This window comes from Leptinotarsa decemlineata, unplaced genomic scaffold (assembly GCF_025532065.1).
Source record: "Leptinotarsa decemlineata unplaced genomic scaffold, Ldec_3_MD MMD2_tig00000008_RagTag_RagTag, whole genome shotgun sequence".
Lineage (NCBI taxonomy): Eukaryota > Metazoa > Arthropoda > Insecta > Coleoptera > Chrysomelidae > Leptinotarsa > Leptinotarsa decemlineata.
This window is the reverse complement of record NW_027412537.1, coordinates 13,376,751-13,396,944: the sequence shown is the minus strand read 5'-3', so window position 1 is coordinate 13,396,944 and position 20,194 is coordinate 13,376,751. Positions and strand designations below refer to the sequence as shown.

At 34.3% G+C, this 20,194-nt stretch overlaps 2 protein-coding genes across 3 annotated transcripts in view; one reads left to right on the top strand and one right to left on the bottom strand.

Moving 5' to 3' along the window:
- Positions 1 to 20,194, bottom strand: part of LOC111510325 (E3 ubiquitin-protein ligase MIB1) — a 262,969-nt gene that overhangs the window by 75,010 nt on the left and 167,765 nt on the right. The window lies entirely within an intron of this gene.
- LOC111508682 (uncharacterized) overlaps positions 1 to 20,194 on the top strand; it is a 50,559-nt gene that overhangs the window by 22,472 nt on the left and 7,893 nt on the right. The window lies entirely within an intron of this gene.

Sequence of the window (20,194 nt, the reverse complement as noted above, 5' to 3'; positions counted from 1 at the left end):
TTGTGTTTAATAAACCCTACAAAATACAAATAAAACAGAACACAAAGTCAGATGCTACAAATGCAATACGCATATTTACAGACGGCTCAAAAACCAAAGAAGGCTCAGGATGTGGAGTTTACTCACACTAAGCCTAAAGATCAAGAGGGGAATGGGAAAAAATACCAGTATGGTCCAAACAGAACTGGCTGGTATCTCAATCGCCACAAAAGAAATAACCAGGGAAGGAATTTCTGACAAAAACATAACAATCTGCACTGACAGCAGACAAGCCCTATTAGCCTTGAACAGACAACGTGTAACCTCAGGGCTAGTACTAGAGTGCCACCAAGATTTAGCCAAAGACTCGGTAGATAATACCATTATCCTGAGGTGAGTTAAGGGGCACGACATGAGTAAAGGTAATCGCATTGCCGACTCTTCAGCCAAGGAAGCGGCTGGACTAAGAATTTTAGGACCCAGTGGCACCTACGACCTGTAATACTTAGATAATTGTGAAACTAGCCAAACGTCACACCTATGCTCAAGCCCTTAAGAGATGGGATGAAATCAAAGGATGCAGTCTTGCCAGGATCACCCTGGGCGACCCTGGGAAGCTGGCGTCGAGAAAATATTTGGCGATGACCAGGAAATACCTACGCTTGACAGTAGAATTTCTGACTGGCCACTGTCAACTAAGGAAACACCTCCATGTTATGGAGCTAGTGGACACACTTCTATGCAGGTGTGTGAACAGGAATATGGAACTGTCAGGCATGTCTTATGCGAGTGTCCGGAGTTACCGTCAACAAGAGAGTGTGTGTACGGCGAGTCTTAGCCTTCACCTGCCGATATAAAAGATATGTCTTCTAGTGACCTCTCCACAATCCTGGAAAGTACAGGATGGACGATGACCTAGGAGGACAACTCAGCGGGAGAATGTACAATGAGTCACATGTGGTCTAAGTGCTGTAGGCCTATACTCACCCTCCCTACTCTACAGACAGACAGCACGCCCAAAAGAAAATTTGTACAAACATTTTCAGTTATTTTTGTTTATAATTTTTTATTTTCCATTTAACAATGAAAAGTAATAGGAAAAGAGTTGTAGACAATTCAATGTGCTTCAAATAATGCCTAGTAAAATTTTCTGTAGGGTTGCTAGTTCACGATATACAGCGCGAAAATCTTTTGTATCCCTTTTTCCAAGATGGCGGCCTAGGGACAAGGGTTGCGACCCCACAAACTTGAACTTAAGCTTATATTTACCCCCCTAAACATCGAAAAAACTGAATTGCATTCTCTGAAAAACGCATGCCAAGGTATAAAATATGTAACATTTCAATGGACTATATCCATTCATAGCTCAGTGTCGTCTGCTCATATTCCAGACTGGTGCATTTCTCATAGTTTAAATTTAAAGTAGAAAGCATATCGAGTTACCAGCTGCAAATCGCACACACACAGTGAATTCTCCTGTTCTAAAATTAAAACACCCTTCACACGAGAGAACGTCTCTAAGTTCATTGAAAATACCAACTCGTGCGCTCCGAAATATATCCAGTTTTAGTATCATATTGAATTTCAGACGAGCTATCTCGTAATTTCGTAACTTTTATTCATAAGTTGGCAGATGGGGGTCACTCACATTTAGTAACATATGGCATGATCTGGGTAGCGATTGTTGACCGAACTGAAGAATGTGTGAAATCACATAAAATTTCGTCGAATGATACCAAAATTATATTTAGGGTCTTTCATTAGGGGCTTCCTATCTTGAAATTTAATTGAAACAATGTGTGTGTGAGATATCATCGACTTTTTTTTCATTAATTTGAAAGACCTACTGATGACATTATGTGTGAAGTAAAACATCGTTCGAGGACCGCTGTAGTTGGTGACTTATTCGCATACACTTGCGATTTAAGAACCGCCCCCCCCCCCAGAAAAAGTCTAACGGGGTCAAATTGCATGATCTCGGTGGACGGTTCACATCACCTCCACGTGAGAATACCATAACCTCAAATATCTTGTGCAGAATATTCAATGTGGCAGGAACGTAGTACCGTCCTGTGGAAACCATATCTCATTGGTGTCCATATCATCCAATTCAGGCCATAGTCGGAGAGCTGATGACGAATTTTGGGAAGGTTTTTTAGGCAAGCTGAAATTGCGAAAAACTATAATTTTGTCAGTTGGTGAATCCGGTTCTGAAAGTCGTTTAGCGAATTAGCGGTTATTTCGCTACTGCGCAGCATGTAACATTTGGCAACTTGAATTTTTTTTATCTTTTATTTTATAATTTTTAGAACTCAAAAAGAAAATCCCTGACGTTTTAGTCGGTTATTAAGTATTAACTGACGTCTCCAAAATTAATTTTTTTAAATTACCAAAAAATATTCTTTAGGTAATCAGAAATTTAAATCACGTATTTATTAAGTAATTTCAGTAATACCTGCAAATTGCCTGACGATTTTGCGGGTTATAAATAATTATTTGACGTTAATAAAGTTTGTAAATGAGCGCAATAAAAAGTCTCACGCGCAGCCGTAAGTGCGACAAGGATAGCTAATTGAGGCATTCTGGCAGCTGCCGGGGCCCGAGCTCCTCGCGCTGTGATTGGCTATTGAGAAACCTCGTGTTTCCAGCTTACTTGCGGCACTGCGTTCACAACAGTGAACAGTGTTTTTATATCTTTTTTAAAAATTTTATTAAAATATTGTCTTAATACCTGAATTACGAATTTTTACCTGACTCTCCCTCCAAGTTTTCTATTGTAGCAAGTGAATTAGGCTTTACAATTTTAATTTTTTTTTCTTTTTATTTTATTTTAACAGAGTTAAGTCTGTCTCATTTTTGTCATGTGAAAAAATGTTTCCTTTAAGATTTTAGTTAACACTGTTTTATATAAAACTAAAATTTTTTAAAAACAATTGAGCGAATTATAAACCTTCAGACTCCTCGATTTAATTTTTAGGTATTGAATTTCAATTATAAAATTTTAGCAAAAAAAAATTTTTAAAATTAAATATTTCTGTTTTGAACACAGTGCTGTAAACACGTGGTTTCTCAATAACCACTCACAGCGCGAGGAGCTCGGGCTCCGGCAGCTGCCAGCATGCCTCTATTAGCTATCCTTGTCGCACTTACGGCTGCGCGTGAGACTTTTTGTTGCGCTTATTTACAAACTTTATCAACGTCAAATAATTATTTATAACCCGCAAAATCGTCAGGCAATTTGCAGGTATTACTGAAATTACTTAATAAATACGTGATTTAAATTTCTGATTGCCTAAAGAATATTTTTTGGTAATTTAAAAAAATTTATTTTGGAGACGTCAGTTAATACTTAATAACCGACTAAAACGTCAGGGATTTTTTTTTGAGTTCTAAAAATTATAAATTAAAATATAAAAAAAAATTCAAGTTGCCAAAAATATATTTTTTTGATTTTTTTTTGCAAATGTTACATGCTGCGCAGTAGCAAAATAACCGCTAATTCGCTAAACGACTTTCAGGACCGGATTCACCAATTGACAAAACTATAATTTTTCGCCATTTCAGCTTGCTTAAAAAACCTTCCCAAAATTCGTCATCAGCTCTTGTACTACCAGAAGAAGTTGATGATCATCAACCTACAGTGATGGTCTGGCCAACGTTGTTCTCAAAGATATACAGGGTGTTGATTAAGTATGTACCATAAATTCAACAGACGATTCTTTATGTAATTTTGAAACGAAATGTTCATGTAAACATGGGTCCGCAAGTCCTTCGTTCTCAAGATACAGGGTGTTAAAATAAAAAAAAAATTCTTATATATCTTAAATATCCTTCACCTAATTTTGTTGTACTTTGGCAATGGTATTTATAACACTAAGGAGATGATTCAGCTCTAACGTGATACAATTTATCAAGTCCAGTGGCGTCCCGAGCGGGATTTGAAAGAATATTTTTGACTTAAAAATGTACGCCACTGACTTTTGTGCAATTTTTATCATTTCTTAGGATTAAGCAATTAAAAATACAGCTTTTTTGTCTCTTGATTTTTTTTCGTATCTTGCTTAGTTTTTAAGAAAAAAAAAGTCGACCTAGCATATTCCTGGACCTCACAAGGAATAATATGGGGAATTAAATGTTCCTTTTGGAAATTATTATTTCTACAATTTTTCATTACCAATTATGTAACAATAATAACAAATATTGAATAACATTAACATCTAGACTAACGAATTGCACTGAATTAAGTGTTGGAAATGGCCTCCTTCGGCTTCAATACAACCGTCTAGCCGCCGCATCATTGAATTTCACTCTTCTGAAAATACCTGGCGTATTTTTTATTATGTCACATGAATCAATGGTTTTATTCAGTAAATCCTCATCACTTTGAATAGCAGTTTTGTATACCAACGCATTAAGGTGTCCCCAGAGAAAATAATTTAAGAGATTCAATTCGGGCGAGCGAGGTGGCCATGGATGTAGGCCTGCTCTCCCAATCCAGCGATTATGATAATTTTCATCCAAAAATTGCCGTGCCACTACACTAAAGTGTGGTGGAGCATCGTCGTGCATGTACCACATACGGAATCTTTCCATGACTGGAATTTCTTCTAAAAGTCCAGGTATAACAAATTCAAAAACCTTCGGTATTCTTCTCCATTAAGTCTAGGTGGGAAGAAAGTGAGGCCCAATGAGATGGTCACCGACAATTCCAACCCAAATATTGAAAGAAAACTGTTTTTGAAAATTATTTTTTATCAAGGCGTGTGGATTGTTTTCGGCCCAAATGTGGTTGTTGTGAAAGTTAATAATTGAATTGCGAGAAAAACAAACTTCGTCTGTAAACAAAATTCGACTTAGGAAACCTGGATTTCTTCTTATTTTACACCGCGTAACCTATTAGACAAAGCTAGTCTTACAGGCAAATATCTGGGCAATAGAGCTTGCACACGTTGCATGTGATAGGGATATAGCTGCTGGGCTCTTAAAAGCTGCCACACTGTGACAATGGAAATATTCAGTTCTTCAAATATTTTCCGAGTACTGATATGAGCATGCACTTCAATCTCATTTAAAACAGCTTCTTCAATTTGAACTGTCCGTACCGTTGCAGGCCTCCCAGTGACAACCGTCGATCTTTTAAAGCTGCCTGTTTCAGAAAGTCGTGCATGGAGACGTACAAAAGTTCTTCTATTAGGCACTACACGCTGAAGAAATCTTTCATGGTAAATGCGTCTTGCGGCATTCGAGTTTCAGTGAACCATTCTATAACAGAAATGCATATCTGCCATTTCACTGTTAGTAAATTGAACCATGTTTTACGAAAAATAACCACTAAACACACTTTTTATAACAATTATAAATTAAGAGCTTATAAACTTGACAACAAGTGTCAAGTTGTTTATTAAATTCTGCAATCGTTTTCCAAGGCAACCCTTGATTATCATTCGTGGTATTTTCAGAAGAGTGCGAAATTCAATGATGCGGTGGCTAGACGGTTGTATTGAAGCCGAAGGAGGCCATTTCCAACACTGAATTTAGTGCAATTCGTTAGTCTAGATGTTAATGTTATTCAATACTTGTTGTTATTGTTACATAATTAGTAATGAAAAATTGTAAAAATAATAATTTCCAAAAGAAACATCTAATTCCCCATATTATTCCTTGTGAAATCCAGGGATATGCAATTAGGTCGCCTTTTTTTTTTGAGAACTAAGCAAGATACGAAAAAAATTCAAGAGACAAAAAAGTTTTTCTAATTGCTTAATCCAAAGAAATAATAAAAGTTGCACAAAAGTCAGTGGCGTATATCTTTAAGTCAAAAATATTCGTTCAAATCCCGCTCGAAATGCCACCACTGGACTTAATAATTCGAATCACGTTCAGGCTAAATCAGCTCCTTAATTTCATAAATACCATTGCCAAATTACAACAAAATTAGGTAAAGGATATTTAAGATATTTACGAATAACTTTTTTTTTTATTTCAACACCCTGTATCTTGAAAACGAAGGATTTGCGGACCCATGTTTATATGAACACTTCGTCTTAAAATTACCTGAAGAATCGTCTGTTAAATTTATGGTACATACTTAATTAACACCCTGTATGGACAGACAGTGACTTTTTCGGGATGCATTGGTCTATGGTCGTTTTTCTTCCTGGAACAGTTGAATTTTATACTGGTGCAGGCGTAAGTCACGACGCGAAATTCGCCAAGTTGTGGTCTGCGAAAGGCCGAGTTCTTGTGAGCGACGCGAAATCGACTGCTTCGGATTCTCTTGCACACTCTCATAAACAGCGGCAATATTTTCGACAGATCTTATATTTTGTCGACGTACGTGTTGGTCGATTGTTTACAGAACCAGTGGACTCAAATTTATCTACTACATTAGTCCTAACAGGTAGGTATATCAGTATTAGTCAAACAGGTATACAGATTATTGATATGTTGTATTGAACTGAACTGTTTAAAAGTGTGTTACTGTATTATACTACTATTTGTTTTCATATTTTTATTTTAATTCAAATGAAAATTGAACACCATCTGTTCATTCAAAGTAGAACTCATGTGAATGATATCTGATTCTTATTCCACAACAAATGTTTGAAATACAAACTGAGTAGAGAAAAGTATCCTCTGTATAATTCAGTGTTCATATAGAAGTATTTGTTTCGAAAGAATTATTTTCTTTCGTGTAATTCAATGTTTATATGAAAGTAGCTGTTTCAGGAGGACTTTCTTTCAGTTTGTGTCTGAAAGTTACTTCTTTGCATGATCTACACATTCATGTATAGAGTTAGTGATTTTCAAATTGATTACTTCCTTCCTTTCTTTGGAAGAGTCTCTCATCCCTTTTTTTGTATCAGATGGAGTAGTAGAAAGCCAAAAACTTTCTTTCCCAAAAATTAATCATTCCTAAAAATATAACCCCTTCAATTGAAATAAGAATTTTCTGTTTCTCGTCTATTGTAGTCGACTTCATATCTTAAATAATCTTTTTTGAAAAATAGATAAACGGAATCGAATCGGAAGAACGAATAGGCCACTCAATTTCACCACTTTTATGGATCCACCTATTATAAATGATAAGACTGAGGTGGGTTTTTACTTCCATTGCAAAATATGGTGTATCTGTAGTGTATCTTCATCCTATTGACATCATATATCTTTATCGATTTCATTAGGATTGTCATCATCCAGAGAAAGTTTTCTCAACAACGATTTTGAGAAATTTCGGAAGAAAACCAAGTAACGCGAACCAGTTCATGTGTTATAGAAAAAATATCAGTTCATGAATTCAAAATTCATTTAAACAGCCTAAAAGTTCACCTTCTCAAGATATTTGGCTATCCAAAATCCAATGTGGGTTTTGTGTACTTCAGTAAATGAAGTTGAGTTTGCTGGTTGTTCCATTTGAACCAAATGTTTTTTTATTGAATGGAAGATGTTTTTTTATGAATAACTCCAAGTTTTGATTGTGAATGAAAATATTATTATTTGTGAGATAACTCCATCTGTAACTTGAGTTACAGATGGAGTTCAATATTCATTATGGCGTATATTTTACGCCCACAAAATTGTTATTCTGCCAGAATGTTTTACGTTTCTTCTTCACAAAAATTAAAAATTCAAAACGAATTCCATTTCTCATCGTTATATTTTCACGTGTTGGCGCTTTTCATTTCCATTATGAAATTTAGGCGGTTGAGGTCAGCTCAAAGTATTTACAAATCGAGAATAACCGAGCTTTTTAAGCAAGTAAGTTATGTGCCAAAACACCATTCCGAACTTTAGCATTACGACATAAAAACCCGTCTCATGAACGTAATAAAAGTTCCGAAACACAGAATAACTCCATGAAGGGTAGTTTTTTCATTAGCCTGATTGTTACGAAGTAATTTCAGTATCCATAAATTTGAATTAAAACTCCACTCAAAATTATTTTTATATTCTATGTATCATGTGATGAAGCTGCATGACGGCAGTTTGAATTTTACGATGCACTTTCTGTTTTAATTACCTCTATGAATTATTAATTCCATAGGTCAATTACTGAGAGAGGAGTTTGCTGGATATGATGAAGATTCTTCCAGTATTCGAGTCGAATCGAGCCGATCTTTGACTTTAGCTCCGCTTGGCTCGACTCGAACCGAGCTTCGAGCGGAATCAGCCAGCCCCAGAAAGCTCAAATTGGACATATACGCACCTTACAACGCTAAGGCAAGGACTATGAAGAGATTTTTTGAAATTCCACCGCTAAAAGGGTGAAATGCTAGGTAGACTCGCTCACGACACGTCATTTCCAACATTATGAATATGAAACTTGGTTTTTTGGATTGATTTGGCCGTTACTTGATGAAGATCTATAGTAGGTGCTTTTCAGATAAAAGTATCCACCTTTAAAAACTTTTGTAATACTGGTATTTAGGAAAAATCCAAAAACACGTCAATTTATGTTGGAAGGGGCAAGCATTATGGCTTATTTAAACTTACTGGAAAAGCCACCCCCTCACCCCTAGCATCATCCCATTTTTTTTAAATTACTTCTCATAGTTTTTATGTAAAATTTGGATACTCCTCTTTGAGCTGATTTCAAAAATGTATAATACTTGTAGGTTAAAGTGGTTACTTTATGAGATAAACAATGTTTCTTTTAATAGCACAAATTTTACTTATTTTTTACTTTCACCTTATTTGCCTGTACTAAAATGGATAGTCTTTAAAACGTCACTAGATGATACATATTTCTTTTAATATGCAAAATCTTTTAAATTCAAGTTAATGACAAATTAGATTTTTTTCCAAAAAGCTAATTTATCAAATGTAGTAACTTTTTGCCCTTTCTACATTCGTATTTATTTGAAAATTTAATATTCTGATTATTTTATAGATCTGTAGAATGTAACAGTTCTAAATAAAAAAAAACTATTTCAAATGTAAATTGTCCTTCCCAAAATGAAATATATCAATATATCAATGGAAAATTTATATTAATACCCCCAGTACGACGCCTATTAATATTATCTTAAAGGTAATATCAGAAAAAACATCGAGCGGTTCTTTTGGCAGTATTTTCGCATTCTTTGTCGGTGTTTTCGAATATCCCTATTTTAATGGCTCGTTAGCGGTGTCCTCAAGGGATATAGAGGATAGACATATCTCAATGATTTTGTGGGTGAATTGCTTGAGACGACTATGTAGCGACATATTTGCATTCTTGAAATTCTTTTACTCTCAGACAATACTGGACAAACTATAGCATGAAGAGTCAAGAGCTGTTGCGGTTGATATTTCTAAGGCATTTGACCGTGTGTGGATGAGAGTTCGCTGGCCAAACTTAGATGCTATGGCTTGTCGAATCTTTTTGTCTATGACTTTCCAGCTTCCTGGAAAAACGTTCCCTGCAAGTGGCCGTCGATGGATATCTCCCGAATACATCAACGCCGGTGTTCCCCAGGGATCCATAATGTTTCCTACCCTCTTTTTATTGTATCAATCAATCAACCAATCAAAATATACTTTATTGTCGAAAAAACTGTTGTTTTGTTGACAAAGTAGAATATACACATACAGAAAAAAAATTTAGGCAAAATACACACAATTATGTAATATATAAATAAAATAGAATGAAAATAAAAATAAAATTATTATATAAACAAGCAGTATATAAACATATACATTTATCAATTATACATTTTATTCAATAGAATAAGTGTCAATGAATAAATAAAATATCAATCATGAAATGTTATTTGAACATTTTGTCAATTTATTTACGACTTATAATTTAACAGTCTAATCGAGTAAGCTATACAGTACCCGCAATAAATTACAATTTCACTGGAAGTTGTCATTGTAAAATTCTTGCAAACTGTATAGGGTCTGCTCGCGAGAAGTTTTTTTGTGTATTTTCTGAAGCTGTCAATACTATCGTAGCTATTTCTAAAATGAGACGGTAAGTGATTATACATTTTAACAACGTTATAGAAAATGGAGTCCTTTACTAGGGATGAAGAAGGCAATGGTAATTTAAAATAATTTTTAGAATTTAGGCGAGTTCTATGACACGAAGAAATATATTCAAATTTTGACCTATGTTTGTGTATAAGACACGCAGTTTCCATTACAAAGAGAGCCACAACTGTCAATATATTTTTTCTGCAAATAACTGCCTACATGAATTGCGCGATCCTAGTTTGAACACATATCTAATGGCTCTCTTTTGCAGTTTAAGTACTGAATCTAGCAGAGTAGAGTTACATACCCCCCAGAAAGGAATGGCATATCTCAGTTGAGATTCAAATAATGCATAATATGCTTTCTTAGCCGTGGCAGTACCAAGTTTCCTTGAAATAATTCTCATTGCATAGCACCCTGAGGAGATTTTATTCTTCAATTGGTTGACGTGTGCTTCAAACTTCAATTTACTGTCAATATATAGGCCCAAAAATTTTGTGCAGTCTTTATTTTCAATCTTCTCATTTTCTAGAGGCATATCTTCTAAAGTACATTTGAAAGTTAATATATTTGTTTTTTTTATATTGGAAGAGAGAAGATTTGTGTCGCACCAAGACTTGATTACATTAATATCTCTGCTTATCTTATTATTCAAATCTTCAACAGTTTTACTATGCCATAAAATGGTGGTGTCGTCAGCAAATGAGGTAATTTTTCCAGAAGTATTTATACACAGTAAATCATTGATATATACAAGAAAAAGAGTGGGTCCCAAAACCGATCCTTGTGGCACTCCATAATCTATAATAATATATTTTGAAGTCACTTTTTACGACTTGACTGCGCCCAGTTAGGTAAGATTCGAACCAATCCAAAGTAGCTCCCTCACAGCCGTAGCAATGTAGTTTCCGCAAAAGTATTTTGTGGTCTACACAGTCAAAAGCCTTTTTTAGGTCACAAAATACTGCTGCAGCTAAATCTCCGGCATTTATATCTGAATATACCTCATACAGGAAGGAAAAAATTGCATCTTGGGTGTTCTTTTTAGCCTGAAATCCGAATTGATTTTCTTTGATGATTTTATGAGCAATAAGGAATTCATTGAGCCTTTTTTTCACTAGTTTTTCAATTATTTTTGCTAGGGTCGGTATAAGTGATATTGGACGATAGTTAGAAGGATCATCTAAGTTTCCGCCTTTGTGCAAGGGAATTATCACAGACTTTTTCAAGAATGAAGGAAATTTTCCGTTGCGAAACGAAAGATTAATTAATGCGACAAGAGTTTCAAGCGCTAGTCTTGGAAGATTCTGAAATATATTCATGGAGATGTCATCGTATCCAGATGATTTTTTATTCCTAATATCACTAAACACTTCGATAATTTCATCAAAACTAGTATCGTATAATGTAAAAGTATCTCCTGTATGACAGTTATGAACATTGATAAGAGGGTCGTAAGGGACGATCATGTTATTATTAAGCTTGCGAGCGATTGAACGACTTATTGGAAAAAACCAAGAATCCAGTATATTGCTTTGCTGACGACAGCACACTTGTCTCGTCATTCCATTATGAATTTTATGAAAGTGGAATGTTTTTTCACTTTGACCTGTAGACCCCCAAATTTTCATTTTGCTAAATAACCAACGACAAATGAAGGCTAGATTGATTGTTCTATATATCTGAAATGCTCATGCCTTTCTTTATATTACATAGTTATTAGTAAAAAAAATTTATGAACAATTATAGTGAGCAATTACTTTTGAATTCTAATCAATGTTATAACGATTGCTCATACGAATAACCAAGTAACAGCGACATGTATGTAAGAATACCCAAACGACGATTAAAGATATTCGATAGCGAAAGTTTCATAAAAACTAGATATTTATAATAAAAGCATGATGAAGTTGTTATTAGATCCGATATTACTCTCTCTCAGCACACGTTCGACCAATGATTTAATTAGAGCAACACAGCAGTCACTTTTAGACTTTTTGGCGAAAGGTGAAAGACTGCGATAACAATGATTATGCAGGAATTATCATGAAATTCACAGAAATGTAGCAGATAGGGACTACAGCTTTGATAAATTATTTTCTGTCAATCAATACATAGTGAAATGTTGAAATATTTCATACAAATGAAAAATACAGGGTGTTCCATTTGAAAAAGTTGAATTATGTCTGTTTGAAAATGAATGAATCTTGACCGGTTCTACCGAGCACCCTATATATTGTTTCCGAAAGTTGAAATTCCTGAAATTATCATAGTGATGTTAACTGACTATTCCTTAAAAAACCGACTTAATTGCTGGAATAACTTGGCAATGCCGCAATGGAAATTCGAAAATAAAAAATCCTTAGAGAGCTACAAAAATATGGAATCGAATAACGTATTCATATACTGGGTGTTCCATTTGAAAAAAATATAACTTTGGTTGGCCTCGCTCGGTTGAAACACCCAGTATGCGAGAAAATAATTTTGAAAGATAGTATTTATCGATATGACCGCGAAAAAAAATTGATCAATTTGGAAAATTGTTTTCCCTGATAGCAATGGACCGAGGGAATGTTGTTGACCCTGTATATACAGTGTGACCCATTTTTAATGGAAACACCCACTAAAATTTGAAGTTGTAAATCGATTTTAATGATTTTTTTTAAATGTCAAGTACTGAAAGGTCTATCTTGGGACAAAATTTGAAATGTTTATTGAAGTTTCAAGGCATACTACGATATTTTTTCTTAGTCGAAAATTGGGATTTTTTATTAGCGATTTTTTTATTGAAAAAATCACTACACCACTGGATTCAGAGTGTCTCTAAATAGGTGTGACCAAAGTTTTATGAAAAAATATTCATTATTAACAGAGTTATGACAACTCAAAAATTCGAAAACTTACACAGCTAACAGTCACAATATATAATTTTTTTTATGATTTCAACAATAAAGTGCCGCCAGATGAAAAAAAAACAAATAGTGTAAATATTTTTAATGAAAATAACGGAATTATATTCACACAATTCAACTAAAAAAAAATTTTAATAAACGTAACTAATAACTAATTATTGAAATGTTTCGATTCAGTGCAACAATTCTAACTCATATTCTAGTAGCCTCTACTAATCCACCACGTATTTCGATACATGTGTCGTAGCGCTTACGAATGTTTCTGATTACGTTCCTTAGTTCTTGAGGGCTAATATCTGCACATACCTGTCGAATTCTTGCACAAAGTTCATTTCTATCTCTTGAGCGGTTTTTGTAAACCTTTTGTGTGAGAAGTCCCCAGAGAAAAGAGTCCAAAACTGTGAGGTCTGGAGATCTGGGTGGCCACTCTATAAACGGACTACCACGGCCTATCCATCGGTTTGGAAAATGTTCGTTAAGCCATTGCCTCACAGCTCTGGCATAATAAACCGAACACCCATCTAACTGGACAATTAAATTTGATCGTTCATTGATTGGCAGCTCGTAAATAGCATCCCAAAACTCTGTGTTTAAAAATTCTAGAAACCTCTGCGCATTAATGTTTTCCTCAAAAAAGAAAGGACCAATGATTCGTTCGTTCAATATCCCACACCAGACGTTAATTTTTTGGGAATACTGGCTTTTACAGTTTATTACCCAGTTAGGATTATCCGCTGCCCAATAGCGACAATTCTGTGATGACACTACTCCATTTGTAGTGAAAGTGGCTTCGTCGGTATATAAAATATTTTTCAGGAAATTTCTATTGTTTAAATATTCCCCTTGGGCCCATAAACAATATTCCAGGCGTCGCCTTCGTCGCCTTCTTGAAGTGTGTGTAAAAATTTTGGCTTGAAAAGTTTGATATTTTTCGCCTTGAGATATCCACAACTTCCGAAGCCGAATAATAATGTGATAAATCGACTACTGAAAAACTGTAGGTTGAATGGAACCTTCCGTCCAAAAATCATTCGTAAGAAGACTAAAGTGGATGATGATGACAATGGTATAACAGTTTTGGGATACTTTCATGCATTTCCAAATGCTTCTCTGCACGAGGCTGAAAGGGAGATAGGTATACCCAGAATGAGTCAATTTTTTATATAGAGTTTTATGATGATAATTTGAATGCATCAAAATATGAAGATTTACTGAGGAATGGAATTCAAATGATTTTAAATAATAGACCAGGAAGAGAACGTGTATGGTACCAAATGGATGGTGCTCCACCCCATAATTCTCATTCAGTCAGCGAAGCTTTAACCGAAATCTTCGAAGACAGATGGATTGGTAATAATGGATCTTTTAGTTGGCCTCCTAGAACACCAGATGGCAATCCATTAGATTATTTCGTGTGTGGTTTCATTGAAAATGTGGTTTACTCTACTCCAATAACAACAATGGAAGAAATGAAATCGAGAGTTACAACTGCTTTCAATAGTTTGACTCCAGACTTGATCAGAAGCGCTACACATGACAATCTTTTGAAGAGATTACATGTTTGTTTAAGTAGAGGTGGATATGTGTTCGAACATATTCTGAAATACACTGACGATTAAATTAACTCATTAATTTATGGGTTTATTATTTTCAGTTCGTGTTTCAGCGTTAATAAAACTATTGTTTGAAGAGAAGTTTCATTTGATGGTTGAGGAGTATTTTAATAATTATCTTTCCATTGTATTATCTGTGACTAATTGAGAAACATCAAACGAAATCTGTTTTACAAAAATGAGTGATGAACAAGGAAACCATGTCAATTTCCGTTTGAAACAGTTTATCTCGAAAACGGTTCAAAATAGAAATAGTATTATCTGAACAAATCTAAAATTGGATGTAGAGCTCAAAAATGTTGAAATATACAGGGTGTTCTATTTGAAAAAATTGAGTTCCAATCATTTTTTCATGAGATCAAAGTATCTGCATTTTTTGAAGACCCTGTATGAGACAAATGAAAATATGACTCGTAGTGAAGATCCTCATAGTATCACTCCACTCCATTTCAAATTTGATCGTTTTAGTGCAAGAGAGTTCAAGATTATCAGCATTTATAAAAGTTCATGTTTGGTAAAAAAAAATATCGAAATTAATTTATATCTTCTAAACTGTAATAGATAGGTATAGGAAAATAGTATATGAATTTGTTGACAAAGTGATAATGAATCATAATATGATATTATATACGGGGTGTTCCATTTGAAAAATCAAAGAAGCCGCTACTTTATAGTAGAAGCGACAACGCCGCTTCGTCAGAAATATTTTAGGCGTGCAGGTCATATTGACTTATGCATACAGTGGAATTTTCAGGTTGATCCGTTCAATAGTTTGCCAGAAACGGTTAATTAACGCTCATCATGAAAAGCCCTGTATACTTGTATTATAGGTATTGTCGTCTATTTGTCTATTTGTCTATTTGTCGTCTAGGATGAGCCTATGCAGGTATATGTAAATTCATTTGTTTCTGTGATGTTCCTTTTCACAGTGGAAGTATTGGTCTTTCTATTTAAATTGTACATTAATTCAGTTCTTGTTCCGAAAGGTGGAACACTGACTTGCTACAAATGTATTGTTTGGATATGTAACGTGGCCAATAAAGTTCCATTCTATTCTATTCTATATTCACTAACTTATACCTTCCTCTCATTTTCCGTTCGCCTCGCCCGATCACACTTTTCGTAACACTCTCGTCATACATTCGCCAGCTCATTCTCCAAGTCAAACGCTCGTAAAGAAGTTTCACTTCAAAAATTGAAATTTGTTTGGAATAAATTCAAATGAAAATATCTGGAGAGTTCAGAAAGAAATGTTCAAGAAGAATTTGAATTTAAAGTAGTTCTAAGGAAAGTCTCAATTTGAACCGGAAAGTCAGTTCAGTGACCGCATACAGCCAATCTTTATCATTTTTATATTATTGAATTTCAAAAATACAGATACAAAGGTTCCTCCACAAAGCTAATCGGATCGAAAACTTCAATTTCTATTTTCTGAGCGCATTGTATTCGTCGAAGCAATTTCTTGGGCATTTCATTTTATTATCTTCCAAACCATAATTCCGCCCTCCAAATTGAGAGGTAATTTCCTATTGTGACTTTTAGTCACGCGCGTTCTTCTGTATCTGGCTCCTGCAAAAGCTATTCCCAATGCGACACAGTAAAAATTATGCAGAATAAATTGAATGTGCACAAAATAAACGTTGAATTGTTTATCATTGCGATGGCGAATCGTGACAGCTTTACTGAATGACCGATTTCAATTCAGCGTTTTTGAATTATGGCATCGGAGAGGGCCGGATTTCGCTCACGAAACATTTGCATATCGATTGATGACTATTACAAAACTATGTGTATTGGGTTGCTATTCTGGTACTGTCCATCAAGCAGTGTTACAGCAACCCTTTGAAATAAGTAATAGAGAACGATCGAAAAAAGTAATAGATAGAACACGAAAGTACTAAAATTGTGAAACCGTCAATAGGTATAGTTCAAGTAAACGATATAGTGCAACCTACTTTCCAACAGTTACCCTTCAATGATGTAGCTAGGGAGCTGAATCGCTGGAGATTGAATTCATTTGGAAAAACGTTCTCAGGGAGTTTCTTCTACACAAACAGCATCATGGAAAAATATTATAAAGTCAAAACACGAGTTGACAATATTTTAGGGTTTCAAATGTACTGAATCTAAGAATAAAATAATAAATCGGTAACACATTTATCAAATAACGATACTCTCAGAGCCAATTCCATAAGAAGCCGCGAAGAGAGAGAGGGAGACAGAGAGAAACATAAGCGGCAACATTGTCCAGGGTCCTATATTATGAAAGTAAGGTTAACCCCAATGAGGATTAGTTCTATCACTATTTATGATCAACTTGGGATTGAGAGGTTGAAAAGAATTCAAAGATCAACTACATTTCATTACCACAAATGAAAAAACTCTGTAATAGCAATTTTGAGAACTGGAAAGGTGTTTCAGAAACAAAACTTGTCAATTGGTGAAAACGTTTTGGGTAGCACATTATTTCCAACCCTCTTCCTTTCGAATCTGACTTCTTGTGTTTGCGTCGAAAGCATTCAAATAAACTGAAAAATAATTGAATAGAACTGGGCGATACTCGATAAAAATCCATGTAAAGACTCATTAATACTGTTTGTTGTATGATTTTCACTAAAAAGGGTTTAACAAAAACCGTGACACGTGTTTCGCTATACATTTTTACTGAATAGTTTCGAATTTCATCAATATTTCCCAGACTATTGAAAAACACATTGTCGTGATCCTCAGTCTTCATATTCTTGACGTGACCAAAAAAAAAGTTTACAAATGTATCGATATTATTACTTGAGATAAACATAAACAGTGGAACATTGAACACTGAACATATTTTTGGAGCCAGTTTTCAGAGAACTCACCGATATTGTTCAGATTTCTGATATAAGAATACTTTTTCAATTCCAAAGCATGCTAATCGTTGATATTCAGGTTTTTTCAATAAAAAATAATATATCCCCAATGAGTTTTTTCTCTCTAAAACATTTTTCACACACTGAAATTCTTCGTTAAGAAGATATTCAAGTTTTTCTACATTTTTTAGTGGACTTGCTTTCATAAAATAATTAAAATAATCTTTATGTTGTATTATTTGTGTTTGAATTCATCCCTTGACATTTTTTCACATCCAAGAGAGTACATTTTCTTTACATTTCTTTTTTGATACGTATTATTCTACCATACTCCAGTTTATATTGCAGTGAGGGCACCAAATTTTTTTGGTCAAACTAGACAAGTTATTGAAACACTTTTCAAAGATGCGTAGCGCATATCTCATTTGGAAGACCAATAAATCTTGCGAAATGGCAGTAAAATTAATTGAATTTACTGCTCGAATTACTAAGATCGATATATTTCATCAGACTTCTGAATATTATCTGAAAATATAAATGGTAATGAACAGTAACAAAGGAATCATATAAACCAGCTCGTTGTTTATTATTTTTTTTCCCGAAATTATCAGTAATTATTATATTATCAAACATTCACACATTTATTAATGGCCATTAGTTTCTAAAAGCCGGCCCTGGTCTATGGGCATTGATTTATATATGAATGCCAGTTTTCACTCTAAATACACTACAATAATGAAGGCTATTTCAAACAAATAACAACGAGAAATTCATTTATTTCTACCATGGATTATTCAGTCAAATTTCAGTTATACAGAATAAACAAAAATAATAGAGAATCTCCTCAAATGTAATGGAGGTCAAACTGGAATGTATACCTCGAAAAGTCACTGCATAATATGAACTTTCGAAGCGTTCAATGGGGAATTTTCTTCAATTTGGGTTATTACAGCAAATGCAAGTTTGAACAAAATGAAGTTGAGTTTAATTCATGAGTTTTTTAAATTCACTACGAAAAGTATTCAAATTGATGTTTCAAATGTTAGGTTTTAATTTTTAAAGGGATTTGTTTATAATTCACATATTGGCAACAGCGCCTATGTCAAGTTGAAATAATATATACGTACCTAGATATTCTACTTTAAAAAAGGAAAACTATCTTTATAAATCAACAATTAAGGCAAAATATAAATTATAGTTCAATACCACCTCCACAAGCCACATAAACCCACAGTTGTTTTGTTATTTATTTATACAGAGGAAGATAGGTTAAGTGCACAAAATGTCATATGTCACAGAATGTCTCGGAACTCGGAACATAAGTAAACAGAACAGAATAGCACGCCTCTGAAATATGTCATCTTTGTTTGTCTCACACAGGTAACAGATTCATTGTCCTTTATTAGCTATAACCGATGTTATCAAATGGTGAAATAGAAACGAATCCCTTTAAATGTTGAATGCATTATTTCATTCCTCTTTTTTGAGTATTTAAATAATATTTTAAAGAAAAAAGTTGAAATGATAAGTTCAAAATGCGTTGTTTTAGAGCTCTTTTATAAAAACTACTTGATTTTCGTCAGGAGGAACATTCTCCATTGGTCAGTTACTGTTTTTAAGGTTATGAGAACGAAAAAGGACTACTTTCCGAAACGGAGAACCCCAGGTTCTCCTCGCTAAATAGCTGGGGGGGGGGGAAGCTTCTACTTCAGGGCACTCAACCCGGGAGGGGGCATGGGAGGGGGCAGATCAGAAGAATATTTCGGCATATTATTGACGGTAGTCATGACTTCAGTGACCTTGAGTAGTTACTTGGCAACGAATCAACGTTCTTTTGTCTTGCACACTGTCACAACTCAATGAGAACGATGGTAAAATTGCATGAATTGGGCTTTGACCTTAAGAGAATTCTGTGAAGAAGTTTACCTCCGATGAAGAGGTAATCGCTGAAACTTTTGAGGCTGAAGAGGCTGTGTTAGCCTACAAACTATTCAATCCAGTTCATTCACAATTCATATTATACATTGTGTAGCAATTATGTGAATAATATCTGTTTCATTTTCCATAACGACTTTTATTTTGACGGTTTTTCCTTTCTTGTTAATTTTGGAAGTTCTGGAAGTTCTGAAGATGGGAAGGAGAAAGCCAAAACACTTTTACACAAAAAGTAATCTCTCCTAAAATGTTCCCTTTCCAGTTTGAAGTCTTCAAAATACTGTCATTTCAAAGAATATGCTATATTTTCCAGACGAGGCTGTAATTATAATCTTTTCAATGAATTTGCTACGGTTTCTCTTCGAGAATTAATTGTGTCGCATTTGATTCACAAGTTGGTTGATTTATTGGTTGTTAATACTCTCAAGCTTCAGTATGTCTTCGTATAGCTTTCAAATCAAACGTAATATTTCCTCTCAATGATGTTTAGTCCTCACTATGAATGAGTTTGCATAATTCAAATTATCTCATTTTATTATGTTTCTTCACTTCACATTTTTGTTGTATTTCATGAATCAATATATCCTTTTCACGTGCATTACATTCGTTATAAATGAGTTTTGTAAATAAGTTTTGAATTCCTTGTTGCATTGAAATAATGAATAAATAAATGTTGCCTTTGCCAAAACAGACTCGGTATGTGAGTCATGTGTGAGTATTTGAGTCATAATCAACAGCAGAAGAGACCTTCCTCATAAAAATGTGCAAAAAATCCATGAATAATAAACAGTGCTTTCTACAAACTTGGGAATTTGGTGAAAGTCCTACTGTTTCAACTCATTATACAATGAAAATATTTTTTTATAAAGAGTATTTCTCATAACTATATACGGAAATCATCTCAAGTATCGGAAAATCTGGAAATAAGAATATATAACAAAATTGAGAA